The sequence below is a fragment of the Trichosurus vulpecula genome, chromosome 1 (genome assembly GCF_011100635.1).
Source record: "Trichosurus vulpecula isolate mTriVul1 chromosome 1, mTriVul1.pri, whole genome shotgun sequence".
Lineage (NCBI taxonomy): Eukaryota > Metazoa > Chordata > Mammalia > Diprotodontia > Phalangeridae > Trichosurus > Trichosurus vulpecula.
This window is the reverse complement of record NC_050573.1, coordinates 174,166,145-174,181,933: the sequence shown is the minus strand read 5'-3', so window position 1 is coordinate 174,181,933 and position 15,789 is coordinate 174,166,145.

The following is a 15,789-nucleotide window of genomic DNA, read 5'->3' as shown; positions in this document are numbered from 1 at the left end:
GGTGGAAAATTAAGTCAATCCTTCTGAATTGATTAACTGCACAAAACAAACCCGTGAGGGAAAGGATATATTTTGTTGCTATCTAGGCTACTATACAGGAAGAATATATAATATATATATATATATGGATACATATTAGATATAGGTATAGATTTAATCTGATCCTTGGAAATAATCATGCTAATGTGCAGGCCTGACATTAGAACCAGAGCTGACACTTGACCACAGATAATTCTATTCCTTGAAATGGACACAGTTTTAATTGGTAACACTGGATCTTTCCCTTGAACAGCCAGGGAAGCTATGGTTGTTTTTTGTTTTGTTTTGTTTTTTAAGACTTAAAGGGGTGATAATGATCAATATTAGATGAATGGGAGCTGGAATACATATATTGAGAAGATATCATCAGTCCCAGAATCAGCCCATAAAGAAAAGGGCAAAGATTTTTGGAGCAAGCACCAAAGGCCAATTGACACTTTTTCCCCTGCCTCCCCACACAGATACTCAATCCTCTGATTCACCTCGATGGTACAGGATAAGTGGTATATGGAATCTTGTTGGGTTTTTTTCCCCCAAAGTCCTAAACCAAAGTATATTCCCAAATCAGTTTGTCAATTTACATGAGAAGAGAATAACAGTAGAACAGAAAGACAAATTATCATTTCCCAAGTAGAAATGCTGTTTAGCCATAATGGAGTTTTAACAAGAACTAGGAAGAAGTAGTTTTTCATACCCTTTGCCATATTGTTTTTTGCAGATTCTAGCCCTCTCACTGCATGAACCTGAAACTTCAAAGACCTGCTCCTACAAATGTGAAATAGTGAAAACATAGCTATCCCTTCCCCCAGCCATTCCCCTTTCCCTTTCTTCTGTCAGCCATGATATTATTTTAATCATCCTCAAAGAGGTTATGGAAGGAGGGTGTGGGGGGGGAGGTGATAAGGGGATAAACGATGTAATAATTGTCCTTAGACAAAGGAAGGGGAGAACGAGGAGATATAAAGGGCTAAGACAATGAAGAAAAATACACAGGTTCATCTGTGATGCAAGTCCTGCCATCCCCCAGATGTTGCCAAAGCATCCGGATCGCTGCCTGCAAGAAAAATTGGATTAGTCACAATCTTGTCTCCTAATGGACACACTCTGTGATCTTTAGAGCTTCATTTACTGGGTTAATAGTGCTTTGCCTGAGTTCCTTTGCTATGAAAAAAAACCTGTAAGAAGAAATATTCTGGGTGCAGTCCACAGCCACTGACACGAGTAATATCATATTCATCACAGACAGACCTCGTATCTCATTACTGCTGAAGAGTTGCCCCCAAGGCATCTGAGCTCAGTCAGGCCAGGCCTATCATGTGGAACCGTTCAGGTATATTGTGAAATGATTTAATGCGATAATAATGTCCACTTTGCGAGATAGATTATGTTTTTTATAGTGGCTGATGGTTAATGAATGATACATTAGCAAACATCACTAAAACATTATTGGGAAATGCAGATGAAGAGATAGTAACTCCTGGAGTTCTTTTCTTCTTTTTTTTCCTCTCTATTGTGTGTATGCACCACATTCCAACACCACCACCACCACCCACCCACCCCCCTCCCCCAAACTGGATGCATAAAGATGAAAAGCAGAACTTACAAGAATAGGGAAACTTAATTTCTTTTTTTAAGATACCAGCTGTGTCTCTTTTCCTCTCAGCCTCTCCTTCTTAACCCAGGGAGGGAGACGTGCTAAAAAACATTCAAACATGAACTGAAATATCTCTTCTTAAATCAAATGAGAATCAATGAAAGTGCAAACCTGAACAAATACATTATGTGTTGACCCAGTTTATTAGATGAAGCTGTTTCCCCTGATTTGATTTATCTGGCAATACACTGCTCAGCTGTGAAATGAGATAAGAAGAGCCTCGTCACCTTATTTACTATATTATGGCGGGCGCCCGCTAGCACCACCATGGTTAAGGGTCTGTCAGCATTTCTATTACAAACCCCTATTTTCAGGAGCCTATAACTGGGCTGTAAAGATTCACTCCCAGATGTACCATGGCATGGGAGGCCGTAACCCAGAGGACAGAATTGGAAAGGATACGTGTCATTCTGTTCAGTTATTTACAATCATTGTTGCTGGACAGCAGAGAGGAAATGCAAATCCACAATTTCTGAGGGTTGAGAGGGGCCTGCCAGGGATCTGGACCCCTGGGGGAAGGGACAAGGGAAGGTCCAAAGCTAGTTTTTTCACTTGGACTCTATTTTTGCTGGATATGTATTTCTTTAAAATCCTTTCAAAGCAGAATTAACAAGCTGGTACTTCTTTAGGATCCATCTTCTACCATCTACAAATTCTCTGAAGGAAGAAAATGGTCGGAACAGGGACAGTATTGTGACTTAGCTAAGAACCCCTGTCTGAAGATTTAGGGTTGGCCTAAATGCCTCTAAAATATCTAGATACCCTAATAAAACAGAAGAGAGGGAGTGGGGAGGGGAGGGAGAAGAGAGAGGGGAGAGACAGAAAAAGAAGGAGGGAGGGAGAAGGGGGAGGAAGACAGAGAAGGGTGAGAGAAAAAGGGAGAGATAGGAGAAGAAAGATAGGAGGGAGAGAGAGACACAGAGAGAGACAGAGAAGAAAGAAGGGGGAGGAAGGGCGGGAGAGAGAACATGGAATGTACTCAGCAGAGAGCCGGTCTCAGAAACAGAAAGATGTGGGTTCAAATGATGCTTCTGACACATACTATACGACCCTAGGCAAGTCACTTAGTTTCTCAGTGCTCTAGACAATTCTATAAGACTATAAATTACAGAGAGATTGCTCATACAGCTTGTCACAGGGAGTTGCTGATAGCTCCCTACCCCAATAAAACCCCAGGTCTAATGAAAAAATAGATTATAAATATGATGTGATATATGAATATAAATTGTATATTTTATCTAAAGGAACAGTGCCCCAAAATTTCTTTTCATTTTTATTCAGTCTCATTTTCCCACTTCTGGTATGGAGAACATAACATGATATGCTATGAAACTGTATAAGGGGAAGAGTTCTCCTCTTGGCTCTCCTGTGATAGAGAAGAAGCCTCTGCCATTCCTGCTGAAACCCACAGAGAGCTTCCCTAAACAGGATTATGCCTCTCAAGCTTTAGGCAACACATTTCAGCTCCCTAGCTCTCAGTTTCTTCATCTGTAAAATGCTCCAAGTTTCCTTCTACATCTTGGGCTATGACCTATGATCTTTTGTCCATTGAATTTGATAATCAAACAGTATTATTTTGAATTAAAAAGGATTTTTTTAAAAAATTTCAGTGAAGCTGTGAGAGTTGAACATGATTTCTTTAAGATAAATCTGTCTTCTTGTGAAAAACTGAAAATATAAACAAAGAGATTCAAGTTTTCTTCCTCATAAGATCATTTGTGGGCTAAAATTAATTTTCCACACATAATTTCAATAGTCGTCACAACCAAGGGCTTCTCAATAGCTCACTGCCCCAAGAATCAAATCTAGTCCTTGCTCTCTACTCATTGGCTTATAAACCCTCCATAAACATAAATCAATGAGATTGTGAAGGGCCCTTTGTGCTCCCCAAAACTGCTAAAGATACTTCTGAACATAGGGCAGCTAGGCAGTGCAGTAGAGAGAGGGCTGGGCCGAGAATCAGGAAGACTCATCTTCCTGAGTTCAAATCTGGCCTCAGACACTTACTAGCTGTGTGACCCTGGGCAAGTCACTTTACCTTATTTGCCTCCATTTCCTCATCTGTAAAATGAGGACAAGGAAATGACAAACCACTTCAGTATCTTTAAGAAAATCCCCAGGGGCAGCTAGGTGGCCCAGTGAGTAGAGCACCGGCCCTGGAGTCTGGAGGACCTGAGTTCAAATGTGGCCTCAGACACTTGAGATGTGTACTAGCTGTGTGACTTTGGGCAAGTCACTTAACCTCAATTGCCCTGACCCTCCCCTCCCCCCCCAAAACAAGAAAATCCCCAGTGAAGTCACAAAGAGTCCAACACAACTGAAAATCAACCAAACCAAAACAACTTCTGAACAGGACTTCTCAGAGCCTTGGAAGATAATTCCAAAACTAGTGGGCTTCTGAGAGTGGATTTTATGCAAGTGGTACTTCCTACCTTCTTTTTTCATTTAATATAAGTAAAACATCTTATCACCCTTGTCTTTCAGTTTTGTTATTGTTGTAAGCTAGTAAGAGTCTGAGGGCAGATCTGAACTCAGGAAGAGTAGTCTTCCTGGCTCCAGGACTGGTGCTCTATCCACAGTGTCATCTAGCTGCCTTGCCTTTTAGCACCCTTCCTCAAAAGTTGAGTTATTGGCTCTTGCTTTCGTAATGATAGGAGCATCCCAGAAATTCATTAAATACTTGTTGATTGACAGATTCAAAAGTCTGCATTTCATTACTCAAGTAATGTCCACAGAAAAGAATTTTTGAGACTAGTTTAAATTCTCAGGTCTCAGAGTCTGGGTCATTCTGAGCCTAGGAAAAAGTAACTTCCATGTAAGCAGAAAGCCCAATGAATTATAGCAAAGCCACACATATGATGCGTGGCTTTCATTTCATGACTTAGGACTATAGAAACAGTGGAGGGGTTCAAATAAATTAACAACTGGTTCACAGGCCCCACCCCCACTAACAACCTGTTGGTTTCTGGAACTCAACCTAAAATTAAATACTGGTTCTACGAAACTGGTGCAAACCGGCTGAATCCCACCACTGCATAGAAACTAGAATTGTGATAAATTCCTCTGACATCACACTCTGCTACCAAACTGCCCCCATTATGTATAATAGATTGGGAAGAGCTTGTCATGCTCAGGTTTTTCCATGAAAAGTATATGTTTTTCCCTTTTTACAGGCTTCTAGAAACCTTTTCCATGCAAAAGTGATTTGAGATCAGCAAGCTAGAGTCCTATGTTTTCAGCCATTACTGTCATGGGAGGCAAGCACTTTTCCTTTAATTCAGAAAATGCCAATCTTTTTGCAAGGGACTGTTACCTTTAATTTCCTTGATACTTTTCAGTCATAGAGAAGGATGCTGCCGGGGAGTTCATAAATGTATGTATGGGCAATTTATTTTAAAGATTAAAAAAAATAAAGAAGACAGAAGCAGGTGATGGTGGAGAAAGAAGAAAACCAGTTCAGTCCTGTAAAAGTGGTGTCAGAATCTCAGAAGGAGCTGACGCTGGCAAGGAAGGCCGAAAACAACAATTCCAGTTTTCTTACACTTTACTCCCTTCTATAGAGTCTGTGACCTAGTGACACTGGCCCACTTGCTATTCCTGCCACATTCCATCTCTAGACTCCATATCTTTTCCCTGATTGTCCCCCATGCCTGGAATGTTCTCTTTCTTTTCCTCTGCCTCCTGGCTTCTCTTGCTTCCTTCAAGACTCAGCCCAAATCTCACCTTCCCAAGGAGGACTTTCCCAGTTTTCTCCATTTCTGGTGCCTTCTCTCTGAGATTATCTCCCATTTACACTGTATATGTTTCATATGTGCATGGATGTTTGCGTGTTGTCTCTCCCCATTAAAATGTGAGTTCCTTGAGCTAGATACCATGATTTTGCTTTTCTTTGTATTTAAGGTGCTTAGCACAGTGCCAGGCACATAGTAAGCACTTAATAAATGCTTGTGACTGACTGATTTGAGCTGTGGTGGAGAATCAAAGAAAAGGGAAGGGAGGAGAAAGAAATGCACATTGGAAAGAAGGCAAAGCTTACTCAATTAATATTTGGCTCTTGTTTCCCATCCAAAGAGAATGATCTTTGAATTACAAAGGGCAGAGAATAGCTTAAGGGCAGTTGAAAGGCAGTGTGAGTAGGGACATAGTAAGAGAACACTTAGTTGCCCTTGAGAAGACCAAGACCATAGGCTCAGCATTCAGTCCTTGGGTGCTGAGAAAATTGGCTGTTTGAGATTATTTTGGAAAGTTTATGGAAAACAGGAGATGTGACACAGAACTGAAGAAGGGGAAATGTTCTGATTGTTTTTAAGGAAGTCACTGGAGTTTGAGAATTATAAGCCAGTGAACTTGTCTTCAATTCTTGGCAAAATTGTGCAACAGACAATTAAATGTATAGCTGGGGATGTCAAGAAAAAAAAAGTAGTCAACACAAAAAGCCAGCACGGCTAAAGGATGACTAGGCTGGGCTGAATTAAATCTTATTTCCTCTTTGGAGAAGCCTACTAAACTGGCAGCTCAATGGAATGCTGTAGATCAAATTCACCTTGATTTTAACCAAGACTCTGATAAAGCCTCTCTTGCTGTACTTGTGGGGAAAGTGCACAGATGTAAAACAGATGAGAGTACAAAAGATGGGTTCAGAACAGGTTGCATGGCTGGACCCAAAGAGCAGTCATTAATTATTTCATATCAACTTGGAAAGAAGTACCAATGGAGGACCCCAGGGATCCATGCTTGGCCCAATGCTTTTTAATGTTTTCATTGATTACTTGGAAAAAAGTATCTACAGCAATGATTGTCAAATTTACAAATACCATCAAATCATAAAGGATGGCTAACATGCTGGATGACAGAGTCAGTAACCAAAAGGATCTGGACGAACTAGATCATTAAGCCAAAATTAAAAGAATAAATGTAAATCTTACACTTGGGTTCTAAAATGATTTTCTCAAGAACCAAATAAAATATAATTTTCTAACCCTAGCATTCAAGACCCTCCCAACCTGGATCCAAGCTAACTTTCCAACTTTATCTCATACTACTTCCCATTGAGTATGTTCCAGTTAAACTGGACTACTTTTCATTACTTGTACTCATCTCATTCTTTCTTGTCTCCATGCCTTTGCTTATACTGTTCCAGATGTCATGAACAGATTTCAGCTTCCCTCTTCACCTACTGAAGTACTTCCCTTAAACTGTGAGCTTCTGGGGAGTAGGGACTGTCTTTTGCCTTTCTTTGTCTCCCCAACCCTTAATAGAATATATTTGGTGCTTGATAAATGCTAGCTGATAAATGCTAACTGACTGGCTCCTTTCCTTCAAAATTCAGTTCTTGTGCTATCTCTTCCATGAAACCTTCTCTACCCTCTTCTTCCCATCCAATCCCAAACTAAAATGGGTGTCTCCCTCCAGATAGACCTCATGGCTCTTTGCCTTTCTCTTACATTTATCCCAATTTCCCTTGAATTATTCTTATTTGTATGTATCTTCCCCTACACCAACACCATTAGATTACAGGATTCTCCAGTTCCAGCTCTGTGTCCTATTATCTTTGTATTCCTTGCACCTAGCACAGTTACCAGATAATAAATGTGATTAGATTAGATTAGATTGGATTGGGGGAAGAGCCAGGCAGCACCCAACCTCCCTTTTCCTCCTTCCTTCCCATCAACCAAATCAGGCTTTGGGTTTCAGGAGTTACTAGCTAGCTGCGGAGCCTTGCTTCAGTCCTGTCTTTCATATGACTCAACAGTTCCCCAGAAAATGTAAACACCAACCTTGGAGCTCAAGGGCTTCAAGTGATCGGTGATTTCCCATCTCACTTGGCTTATTTTTGGCACAGAGACCTTCAACCCAGGAATACCTATCAGTACTTCAGACTTCATAATTGTTACCCTAGAGTTTGACATCCTCAGAAGATCAGCAGGTTTTTCTTGCTCAGATTGGCAGCTCATTAGTTGTCAGTGATAGCAATATATTTGGAAATGTTCCAGTTTATGCACACCTAGAAATAGCCTCTTAAAATTCCCCAGAGTAAGAAGGGAGGGGCAGAACATCAGAAATATATTCTAAGACACTATAATGTATTCTTCATCCAGTTTGTAGCACCCATTATGTTCAGAGTGAGGAAAGGAGAAATCCCAGCTCTCTTATGTGAAAGTAGTATTTCAAAAGAGACTTGCCTGTTTTGCCAGTCTACTTCCTGTATTACTAAACCATGGTCACTTACACAATATCTATTTCCTCATGAACCTTGTGGTATATCCATATAACATACTTAAAAGGTTTTGAGGCAATATCATTGATCCTCATGGTCTCCTTTATGATGAATAAAGCTTATCTGATTTTGGATTGCAAGAAGAAAAGGAAAGAGCATCCACTGCGTTGGTTTTTGGTCAGAATGATCAATGATTTTCCCCACCATAAAACCAACACTTTATAGGCAGCAAAGGGAGCATGTAGTTAAGATACAGTAGGCTTTGTTAATATCCTGGCCCCATATAAATGGATGCTACTGATTCTTATTTAACAGGACATGTATTTGGAGTGATTGTTCTAGAATGGGAGGATTTACACAAATCTAGCAGAATGTAAACTCTTTGAGGCCAAAGACTACTTCAGGTCTTTGTCTTCATTTCTTTATATTCCCAGTGCCCTGCACAACATCTAGCATATAAAAGGTGCTCAATAAATGTTCACTAAATTGAACTGAATTAAATCTAGACACTGTCTTTCCCTGGGTTCGCCTTCTGACTAAAGGTACATGTTTGTGAAATGAGAATAATACTGCCTGTAATAATTACATTATAGGATTGTTATGAATCTCAAATGAGATAATGTTTGTGTAACTGCACTTCTGAGCAAGTCTGGAACATTTTGCATGCAGCTGAGTTTGCAGTTGGAGATGTGACTCCTAATTGGTGGAAAGAATGCTGAGGCAATACTGTGTGCTTTCATAAGGGAGGAGTTAGTGCTTTTGAGAAGAGAAGCACGCATGGTTCCAGAAACTCTTGGGCAGAGACGTGTGGGGGGAAAAAAGAAAGACTTTAGAAGCAGCCAAAATGTAGAGTAAACTAGCTCCTCAACATGCTTTTGATTTCTAGCTTGTCTGCCTATAGACTTTAGAGAATCAATTTCCCCTCTGGTAAGATTAAGTGCTCTCTCAGTGTGAACTAAGATATCATCTCACTCCCTGCTAAAGAATTCATTCACAATTGTGCGTTATTTGGCATATTCTAATCTGCATATCTTTTCTGATGTCTGATGATTGCTTAAATAAATGAATTTATACTCTATTTATGATGGTCTATTGTATAGCTAGCATTTGGTGAGGATGAACTAAGCCAGCAAGTTTAAGCTGAGGGCTACCCTTCTCCTCAATAGCGGCCTGGGAAGTATCTTCCTTCTGAACCCCTAAAAAATCATATGCCTAGACCAGGGATATCCAGAGATATCTGAAGGATCATATAGCTATGATTCTAGTCTGATGCCCATCTCAGAAACTGGAGAAAAGAATGGTCAGCCTTGCAGACCTCTTGGGGCCAGCCTGACTCTCCCCCATTCCTCCCCAGCTAGCTTGCTGGAAATACATACATAACTCCTTGGTTTTCCTCCTCTTTATAAAGGTGGACTAGATGCCAGAGATATCTATCCATGCCTCCTGTAAGCCATGTCTACAGTTTAGACAACCCATGTGAACATACCTATCTTACATGGTCACACATATATTACATATGTACAGAACTCTGCAAACTTCAGAATGTCATATAAATGTCAATTATTATTTTCTCCTCCTACCCTCCCCATCATATTCTGGCCCTTTTTTCCCTTTCTCTTTTTCTCCTCTCCACACAGAACCCAAAACAATAGACTGGCTATATTTATCAGAGATTGAAGAGGGGAAAACCCAAATGAGGGGTTTATGTTCAAGAGTTAAGGGGAAATCAGTTGAAGTTTTTTTCTCTCACTTTAAGCCATACCCCTTATCAAGAGGGCAGTGAGGTGCTACAGTGGATAGAGGGTTGGACCTGGTGTCAGAAGAACTCATCTGCCTGAGTTCAAAGGTGGCCTCATATACTCAGTTATCAGCATGACCCTGGGCAAGTCACCTGTTTGCCTCAGTTTCCTCATCTGTAAAATGAACTGGAAAAGGAAATGGTGACCCATTCCAGTATCTTTGCCAAGAAAACCCCAAATGAAGTCATGAAGAGTCAGACACAACTGAAACAACTGAACAACAAATTATCAAGAGAAGGATTTAATCACATCCATTTTGGAGGAATTTACAGACTTTTTTAAGTACTCTAGCTGATCCCCCTTTTCTACCTTTCAAGTCTTAGAAAGTCCCATAGTGTTCCTTCAATGGGAGGAGTAGTCGTTCTCCTAACTGCCTCAAGAATGTCTAGTGTAGTAGGAAAAATCCCTGGACTGGGAGCCCAAAGGCCTAAGTAGTCATGACTCTATACTAACTAACTATGTAACTTTGGGAAAACTACTTTAACCTTCTGGGGTTTGATTTCCTTATCTGTAAAATGAAAAGGTTAAATTATATGATCTCTCAGGTCCCATACAGCTCTATGTTATAAGTATAGCTGTGCTATGAACTCTCCCCCAAATCTAGTCCCAGATCTAAGGCCAATTAGTTATGTGACCTTAGACAAGTCATGTAATTTCACTAAAATTTAGGTTCAATTAGTACCGTCCAAAAAACAGGTGGACTGGAAGGGAAGGTAAAGTGTTCCCCTAACTGGAGGTCTTCAAGGAAAAGCTGAACTATCTTCCCTTGATTAGGGATGTTGTGGGGGAGGGAGCAGGGACTGTTGTTCAGACACAGGTTGAACTAGAATGTTCCTTCCAACTCTGTAGAAAGTATTCTATGGGAAGTAGTCTGTGCTTCGAAGCTTGTGAAATGAGGATAATTCCTACTTAACTCACAGAGCAGTTGTGAGAATCCCTGGAATGAGATGAGACCAAGTCTGTGATTTCATGGTATATGCCCTTATCAGTGCAGCCTGGCAGCCTTCTCTACAACCCTTAGACTCCAAGAATCACCAATACATACAGTTATCCCTTTCACATAAGAGAGTTAGGGGCACAGCACTCCTGCAATCTGGAAAGTCTGCATAAAATTTTTGGCCCTCCCTTTATACCAGAGAAAATTTGAATTTTTTTCTTTTTCTTTTATGGGGTGTTTGTAGTACTTTATCATAAAATCTGAGTTGATATTATGCAATACTATGCATGTATTTTATGCATTTCTGAGTTTCTAAACTCTTTTGTGTTCTCTGCTGGCATTCATATGTCATTTGCAGCTTCCTCAAAACTCCCCCCCCAAAATTTCCATTTAATTACTTATGCTGAACTGCCATATATTGAAACCACAGGAAGTCACGATGCAGAAGGGAGAACTATAAATGTAAAGTACAATTGAGAAGAAGTCAGTGTAGAGTCTTTTGGAGGTGAATTACTAAATTAACTTTTCTGAGTTGATCGGTTATACTTTGTCCCTTTTCAGCCACTCCACTTCAGTGGTGACTGACTCAATAGAAGTACAAATCCAAGGTTTGAAGAGGGAATGTAAGGAAGACTGAAGACTGAAGTCAAGCTATCATTAGCACAAAACCATGAACTAAGTATTTATTTTCATCATCCTCTCCCTAACCATTTAGCCCCAATGCCCTCACCCAGGCATTTCATAGGGTCATCAGTTTAGAGCTGGAAGAGACCTCAGTCTATCTAGTCTAGTCCAACACCCTCATTTTACAGATGGAGAAACTGAGGCTCCAAGAGGTGAGTGAAATGATTTGTCTAATACCAAGCAGAACATGCATATCAGATATGGGATTCAATTACAAGAATTCATACTCCAAATCCAGAGGAAACATGTTTCCCCTCCCCATGTGCCATTTATACTATTAACATTTCAGGAGATAAACTTTCAGAGTATTTTCACTTTTTTAATGGCCTCAGAAGATTAAAAGCCCATCAAGACCCAAAGAAACTAATCTCTAATAGTAGAATTCCAGACTAGTAGAGGAGATATCAGGAAAGAAGGAAGGTTGTCAAGTCATGCAGCCCTCATGTAAAGCAGTCAGTCAATAAGCATTTAAGCACGTAGTATGTGAGCATTGAGGACACAGAGAAAAGCAAAAAAAAAACAGTCCCTGCTCTCAAGGAATTCAAAGTCTAATGGGGAAGACAACATGAAAAATAATTCTGTACTAACAAGCAATTGGGGGATAAATTGGAGATAATCAATAGAGAGAAGACACTAACATGAAGGGGGATCAGGAAAGGCTTCTCATAGAAGATTGAATTTTAGATGAGCTTGAAGGAGGCTACAAGTCAGAGATGAGAAGGGACAGCATTCCAGATATGAAAGACAACTAGTGAGAATGGATGTCCAGACTCTAGAGATGAAGTCTCTTGTTCAAGGAACAACGAGGAAACCGATGTCACTGAATCACAACTAATATGGTGGGCCTGAACTCATCTTCCTAAGTTCAAATCAGACCTCAGACACTTACTAGCTTTGTGACCATGGGCAAGTCACTTGACCCTGTTTGCCTCAGTTTCCTCATCTGTCAAATGAGCTGGTGAAAGAAATGGCAAACCACTCCAGTATCTTTGCCAAGAAAACCCCAAATGGGGTCACAGAGAGTCAGACATGACTCAACAACAAGGCTCCTCTTAACATTAAGGTTACAATATGATCCTGAGAACCTAACTTCTGTAAAAGTGTCCTTTCAAGAGGGATTTAAAGGTTTATGTCTCAGTTGGACCCCCAGGGTCTAAGAGAAGGAAAGGTTTAGGAAGCTATCATTCCTGGGAGTAATAGTGAATGCCTGGGAAATCCCATGTTTTGTGCACTGTTTTCCACTTTTTGAAAGATAAACACACCAAGTAGCTCTAGTAGAACTCTATTATACAACACGTCTCATTATTACATGGAATCTCAATTTCTCCCCAAACAGGACAACTATTGTCAATGAAAATCTTATGTAATATGACTAGCCTTAGGGCTTCTACCACATTATTTTATTGTTTATTATAGATCATAGGAAAAATACATTTCACAGAACCTAAAAATCAATGACACTTACTAGCTGTGTAACCTTGGGAAAGTCACTTAACCCTCTTTGCCTCAGTTTCCTCATCTGTCAAATGAGCTGGAGAAGGAAATAGCAAACCACTCCAGTATCTTTGCCAAGAAAACCCTGAATGGGACCATGAAGAGTTGGACGCAACTGAAATGACAGAACCACCACCACCACAACAACAAAATCAATGAGTTGGCACAGCTATCTAGTGAACTCACCCTCTAAATTTAATCTATTTTGTCATATTCATGCCTGGAAAGCATTGTCTCTTTATCTCTAACTTTCGGAATCCTTCTCTTCTTTGTAGTCTCAATTTATGTTCCACCTTCTCTATGAAGTCTTCCCTGACAACCTAGCTAAAGGCATTTTTTCCTTCCTCAAAGTTTCCAAGAGTATTTGTCTCTCCTTTGTCCCCATCACACCTTACAAACATATGTGACCCCTCTAATAGAAACTCCTTGGGAGCAAGAATTACATCATTTTTTTATCTTTGGATTCCTAGTCTAGCAATAGTGTTCGCATAAAATAAGATAAAGATTGAGCTTGTGAATTCCTAGATGAGAAAATTCCCTCTACTGATATAGGTCTGCACCTTCTGGGAGGTTTATAATCTGGAGAATTGTCTAGAGCACTAAGAGTCTAGTTAAGTAATTTGCCAAAAGTCACACAGCAAGTATATGTCAGAGATGGGAAATAAACCCAAAGTCTGATTTTGAAAAGGATTAGGAATCCATCCTACTACACTGGCCCTCTGTACATAATTGCCAATGCATCTGAGACCTTAGGACTAAAGGATCCAGGAGCAATCTACAAAAATCCCAGCAGAATGTTACTCTGATTGGGAGTTGAGATTTTCTTTCTACAATAGTAGAGACCAGAGTCCCTAAATTTGCTCTGATTAATTACACATGGCTTTTTAAAATTCATCCACTTGGAAGGTTTCTGCCTAGAGATCTGCAAGTTTGTCCTCAATCCCAGATTTGAACTCTGCAGCATAATCTCTTCTCTTATTATATCAGTTTTCACAATCATAATGAGTGGACCATATCTTAAGGAGCAACAAATTGTGAAGACAGCGTATGGCCCAGCCTTCCAGGAGCCCCCTTTTAGCTCTCATTCTTCACCCTACCTCTCCCTACATATGGCTCACCATAGCACTACCCTATTCATACACTGCTATCCTCAGCACAGAGAGAAAGATGCTTCTAAATAACGTGTTAGCCTGACTTGCTCAGGCTTGTTTTGTCTGGCAAATGAATTATGTAAACCTTATCCACCAGAAACTGTTTCAAGTCAATTAATTGTTGTAATTACTTAAGATTTCTTTTTAATGAATATGGCTCTCCAGGGATTAGATGATATCCTGTCATCTGTAGGGCCTGATAAATGAAATGTGATTTGTGGCTCACTGCAAACTGAACCCTTGTACTGGAGCAATGTCTCTTTCCTGGAACGTGCTCATTAAATGGAAGAAATGCCCTTGATGGAGTCAGGAACATTTATTATATGTGGTCCCCAGTAAGAATTGAAAGTGAGTGAATGAATGACTGCACTTACCCTTCCAATTCTCCTTCGTTCCTTCCATCCCTTTGTAAGAAAATTAACCAAGCACATAACCCCAGCAATATTGCACACTACAATCATTCCAACCCCACTGTTCCCATCTCTTATCTCCATTAGAGTCAATGAATTAAAGAGCTCAAACAGCCATTCAAGGGCGAATCTGAAACCTATATGGACAAAGCAGGGTGGTTTTTCCAACGCCCACCTTAACCCTCTGTCCAGGTTTGTCTTTCTAATGTCACAAACCCTAGTAAAGCAAAAGAATCTAAAAGACACATTAGCAATTAATAAACTATGGATGCATGAATGAATGAAAATGTACTTATTAAATGTTTCCCCATGTCAAGCACTAGTCTAAGTGCTGAGGTTACAAATACAAAAAAGTCTGAGACAGATTAAGTAGTCTGAAAGAATGACAATATAAAATACCTAAAGGAACACACACATAAGTAATAGAAATCAGCATGCAAACCTAGAAGATAAGAGTCTACTGAATGCCTAAAACTTGTGAAATTGGTAGCTAGCTCTTAGGTCAAAGAAGGCTATCTGGAAAAGAAGAATTTTTAAGTGAGTTCTCAAATTCTAGAAAAATATGTAATGAAGGAAGGGAAAGGTCAGCTTGATTCATACTTAAGGGGTAGCTTGAATAAACAGGAAAGGAAGATTCTTCAGGAAAGTGACAAGAATATAAATGGATTATTTGAGGGCCAAATAGTGAGAAGCATTATGTCACAAGGCCTTTCCGGTTTTCCTGACTGAAAAGGGAATACAGGGACAGGTGTATCTGAAAGTGAGTGGATTTATGAAAAGTGGGACAGTAAGTATCTTGAGTTCATGAGTGGACACTTGTATATAATTTATTTGAGTATCAGCAACTATTTTGGTATACGCCTTATAAATGCTATGTATTAATCAAGCAACAATCATGCTGCATCTGCTGCTCTTCCTGATTTCAACCCCACTACGGACCAAGATGACTCTTGGTTAAGCTCATCATCTCTAATCTATCACCATGCAGCTAACTCAAGCCTTGACTGACACCACCTCCCTCAGCCTCCTCTCCACTCTGATTGGAGGGCTGGAGGGTGAAGTATTAAACTCCTCCCAATGCCTTGCTTTATAGATTGCAGAAACTGGGCTTTTTGTCTCCTTGTGGGTGTTGTCTTCCCTCCCCATTAGATTTTAAGATTCTTGAGGGTGGGGACCGTCTTTCTTTTAATTGATTGTAACCCCAGATCTTAGCACAGTACCTGGCACATAGTAGGCACTTAATAAATGTTTCTTAGATTGGATTGGATTATTGAATACCTACTGCGGGGTGCCTAGCACTGAGGTAGGTACTATAAAATACAAAAGGAAGCTAAGTAGGATAATGGATAAACACTGGAATGGAGTCAGAAAAAGTCTGAGTTCATCCTGTATAAAGCATTTACT